The sequence below is a fragment of the Oncorhynchus gorbuscha genome, unplaced genomic scaffold, assembly GCF_021184085.1.
Source record: "Oncorhynchus gorbuscha isolate QuinsamMale2020 ecotype Even-year unplaced genomic scaffold, OgorEven_v1.0 Un_scaffold_2091, whole genome shotgun sequence".
Taxonomy (NCBI): Eukaryota; Metazoa; Chordata; class Actinopteri; order Salmoniformes; family Salmonidae; genus Oncorhynchus; species Oncorhynchus gorbuscha.
In genome coordinates, this window is record NW_025746684.1 from 79,730 (window position 1) to 84,920 (window position 5,191).

Genomic DNA, 5,191 nt, shown 5'->3' on the forward strand with positions numbered 1-5,191 from the left:
AGAGTTTTGGAGAGAAAAGAAAGAAGGGATACTGGTCTGTAATTGTTGACATCGGAGGGATCGAGTGTAGGTTTTTTCAGAAGGGGTGTAACTCTCGCTCTCTTGAAGCGAGAGTTGCTGATGTAGCTGGGTTCTATGTGAGGTTGAGGGATATGTTAGAAACGTACTGGGGAGAAGGATTAATAGGCGGGGTTGATTGGAGGTGTTTGGTATTGTTTGGAGTGGGTCAGCATGTGAAGGGGGTGAATATTGTATTGAATTTTTTGCTGTCACATGCAAGCTTTGCAGTATATATAAGGAGGAACTTGGCAAGGTTTGAGGGAAAGAGGGTGACAGTGTGGAAGGTGTTTGATGGTTTGGTAAGGAAGGATGTTACGCCTGATCTCATCTGATCTCGGAAGCTAAGCAGGTTAAGGCCTGGTTAGTACTTGGATGGGAGACCGCCTGGGAATACCAGGTGCTGTAAGATTTTGTCAACCCTTTGTCCGTTTCTTCCCACAAGGCTGAAATATGTGCCGTCGCTTTGAAATAAGTAAGCAAGGTTAGTTTGTATTTCATCCAACAATCTGTGCTACAAATTATGGCTACATTATATGCAAGTTCTTGCACTTTTTGAGTGACACAAAGATGCTTATCGACATGGTGAAAATGCAACAGCTGTTAATCACACCCACTTTGACTTTATATAGTGCACCAAGAGATAGTTTCTCGCTTACGACCACACCGGCCTGAGTACGCCTGATCTCGTCTGATCTCGGAAGCTAAGCAGGTTCGGGCCTGGTTAGTACTTGGATGGGAGACCGCCTGGGAATACCAGGTGCTGTAAGCTTTTTGTCAACCCTTTGTCCGTTTCTTCCCACAAGGCTGAAATATGTGCCGTCGCTTTGAAATAATAAGGTTAGTTTGTATTTCATCCAACAATCTGTGCTACAAATTATGGCTACATTATATGCAAGTTCTTGCACTTTTTGAGTGACACAAAGATGCTTATCGACATGGTGAAAATGCAACAGCTGTTAATCACACCCACTTTGACTTTATATAGTGCACCAAGAGATAGTTTCTCGCTTACGACCACACCGGCCTGAGTACGCAATTCCTGATTGGAGAAGTGACGACAGGTGTGAGTGTTTGAGCTGTGAGTGAGTGTTTGCTGGAGAGTGTTTGCTCGAGAGCTATTTTTGTTAATTAATTGGTTTTTGCAATATAATTTATTATTTTCTTCAGTTGAATAGTTTAAAGTTTGGTTAGTCTTCCCCCTTGCAGTTTTTCTGCTTGGGGGAGAGGTTTTTTTGGATTCATTTTTTACTATGACGGACAACAAGGAAAAGACAAACGGAATGGACAAAGACAACGAAAAGGCGCAACGGAAGAAAAATGAAGATAACGAAGGAGTGAAATATGGAAAAGAATACACGGTGGCAATTGTGTTGGAAGGAGAAGACAAAGTGACGACAATGGAACTACTAAGAGCAATTAAGGAGGTGTGTGGAGAGGTGGTGGGATGCAGAATGAAAGGAGAAAAGAAGTACGAAATTACGATGAGAAATGAAAGAGGAAAAGAACGGTTAATGGATGGATTGCGAATAAAGGACACAAGGATTCTGGCGAGAGATATTAATGTGAAGGAGTTGGTGGTGTCTTTTATGAATCTCCCAGTATACGTAGAAGATGGTGTGATAGTGGGCAAGCTGAGAAGCTGGGGAGTGGAGGCCGTCTCGGAGATAAGGAGGAGAGTTTGGCCAGGAACGGAGGTGGTTGACGGGACACGTTTCTGCAAGGTCAAGTTCACAGAAAAAGTGACATCATTACCTTATTCTACAAGAATTGAGACGTTGGAGGGAGCAGAATATTTCAGGGTCATTCATGACAAACAGGTCAGAGTGTGTCGTATGTGTATTCAACCCGGGCACATAGTTAAAGACTGCCCGGAATTTAGGTGTTTTAAGTGTGGCAATCATGGACACTATGCGAGAGAATGTGATGGAGAGAAGGAAAGGAATTTTTGTGGTGGATGCAGAAAGAGAGTGGCGGAGTGCAACTGTGGAGAGGATAGGGCTGAAGAGGGGAGTCAAACAATATTCGAGGAAGCAGTGGTATTGTCGCAAGAAGGAGAAGAAGATGGAGGAGAGGACGTGGTGGAAGGTGGAGAGACGGAGGAAGGAAGAAGGAAGAAGGACCAGAAGATAAATGAAATTGGGAGGAGTATGGACTCAGAAATAAGAAGAGGGAGCTTTCAGGAGGAGGGGGGGGGAGTGGACTGGGGGGAAGCACGGGGGACTCACAGGTTTTGGGGGAAAGCACAGCACTAACAAGTAGCTCGGGGGGGTGAAGAAATGGAGGGGGTTATGGAGTTGATGACAATACCAGAGACGGCGATGAGCACGGGGAGCACAACGACTATACCAGAAGTGGAGATGAATACGGGGAGCACAACGGAGGTGGATGCCAAGAGTGGAAGTTGGCTGGATAACATGGACTTGGAGGAGATATCGGACACGGATGATGGGGCAAAGATGGAAAGAACGAGGGAAGGATACAGGAAGAGGAAAGCGGTGGGAAGAGGGGGAGAGAAAGGGTGGAAGAAGAAAGAAACTGGATAACAGGTAGAGGATAATGAAATTATATTTTATTATTTTATTATTTATTAGAATGGTCAATATAATGTCAATAAATGCAAATGGTTTGAGAACAATGGGAAAATTAAATAGAATAGTCCAAATGAAGAATTCAGATATTTTATGTATTCAAGAAACACACTGGGATAATGTTTGTGTTTTAGAAGTAAAAAAAATATGGAGGGATTTTATTTATGTAAACAATGGCAGAGGGAATTCAAGTGGGGTTGCAATTTTATTAAGGAAGGATGTAGTAGAAAATGTGAAGAAGATATATAATGATAATAATGGGAGGATTTTAATTTTGGATTTTGAATATATGAATAGGGTTTTTAGGATTATAAATATTTATGCGCCGAATAATGAGATAGAGCGAAGGAATTTATTTTTAGAATTAGGGAAATGGTGCAAGGGTAACTGTATTTTAGTTGGGGATTTTAATGTTAAAATGAATAGATTAGATATGTCAAGGGGAGCTATTTTTAGAAGTGACGTATCGAGGGGGGGTTTTAAGGAAGATTATGTGTGAAAACAGTCTGATTGATATATGGAGAGATGAGAACCCGAATAAGAGAGGATTTTCTAGAAGGCAGGTGGTTTTAGGGGAGTTGAAACAGACACGGATAGATCTGGTTTTAGTAAATGAAGGGTTAAGGAATTTTATGAAGGATATTAATTATATTTTTACAACTTTTAGTGATCATGCTGGGTTAACATTTTCGGTGGGGTTAGATAAAGAAAGGAAAGGGGGGGGGGAATATGGTGCATGAATGCAGGGTATCTAGGTGATGAAGAATATGGAATACAGCTTAAATCTTTGATAGAACATGAAATGGAGGATAAGCAAAAAGGGAATGATAAGTGCCAGTGGTGGGAAAATGTAAAGAAAAAAATTAAAGGTTTTAGTATTAGATATGCAAGGAAGAAGAGGAGTAGGATGACAAGAGAAGAACATTTGTTAAGAGAAAAATTGAATGAAGAAATGAGGAAATGTGATATTAATCCTATTTATAATATTGAAAGGTTTTTAGATTTAAAGGCACAATTGAGCAAATGTGAAATAGATAAGTGTAAGGGGGCATCTATTAGAAGTAGGGCAAAGTATGTGTTGGAAGGGGAGAAATGCACGTCTTTTTTCTTGGTTTAGAGAAAACTAAACAGACGAAATCATATATTAGTGAGATAGAAAATGTAAAGGGTGAAGTTGTAAATGATTATGTTGAGATATTAGAAACCGTACAGAATTTTTACAAGGATTTATTTAAGAAAGGGGAGGTGGATGAGGGGTGTGTAAAGGAGATTTTAGGTAGTGTGGATGTACAAATTGGTGTTGAGGATAAGCAAAGATGTGATAGGAAGATAACAGTGGATGAAGTGAAAGATGCAATTAAGGGTTTACAAATAAATAAAAGTCCTGGAGTAGATGGACTAATTGCAGAGTTTTATAAAATGTATGAAAGTTTTTTAGCACCGATTTTAATGGAAGTGTATCAATATATGGAAGATAATAATACTGTTTCAGACTCCATGGTGACAGGGCTGATATCGATTTTATATAAAAATAAGGGGAGCAAATTAAAATTGGAGAATTATAGGCCAATTAGTTTATTAAACTCAGATTATAAGATTTTAGCTAAGATATTGGCAAATAGGATGAAGATGGTTTTAAATGATATTATAGCACCTACACAAAATTATAGTGTGCCTGGAAGAGATATAGCTGATACTATTATTACACTTAGAGATGTGATAAATAAAATGAATAGTGATAAGAGAGGGGGAATTGTTTTAAGTATAGATTTTAATAAAGCTTTTGACAGGGTGGAACATGATTTTATGTTTAGGGTACTGGAGAAATATGGGTTTGGAAACAGAATAATAGGATGGATAAAGTTATTATATAGAAAGGCAAAAAGTAGGGTAAAATGTAATGGGGTTTTAACAGATTCTTTTATTCTTGAGAGATCGGTGAGGCAGGGGTGCCCTTTATCAGCATTATTGTATGTTTTATCGGTAGAACCCTTAGCGGCATACCTTAAAAAAGATAATTTTATAAATTGTGTAGAGACTCCGCAAGGAGGTTTTAGTTTAATTCATCAATATGCAGACGATACCACAGTAATAGTTAGAGATGAGGGAAGTGTTATAAGGGTGATGGAGTGTTTTAAAGTATATGAGCAAGCCTCAGGAGCAAAAGTGAATATGGAGAAGTCAGTAATAATGAATGTTGGGAAGATTAATGAGGGGACTTTTCCTTTTAAAATGGTAAATGATTATTTTAAGGTGTTAGGTGTGTTTTTAGGGGTGAAGGAACAGGAAGCTAGGGATCTGACATGGAGTGGTGTGATAAATAAAGTTAGAAAGGTGGTAAATATGTGGAGGGGGAGGTCTTTAAAATTAAAAGGGAAAGTAATAGTTGTAAATTCCTTGCTGATGTCAATTTTTATTCATGTCATGAATGTTTTAGACGTACCAGAATGGGTTTTATCGGAAATAAATAAGATTTTAGTAGATTTTTTATGGGATGGGAAAGGTGCGAAAATTTCTTTTAAAACTTTGATTGCAGGTTATGA

The 5,191-nt window shown here is 38.9% G+C and overlaps 1 non-coding gene across 1 annotated transcript; it reads left to right on the top strand.

Annotated features, from left to right (window-relative positions):
• Positions 1-710: 710 nt before the first annotated feature.
• On the top strand, positions 711-829 carry LOC124024934. The gene has a single exon (XR_006837110.1). It is a non-coding gene; the product is annotated as a 5S ribosomal RNA (ribosomal RNA).
• The last annotated feature ends 4,362 nt before the right edge of the window (positions 830-5,191 follow it).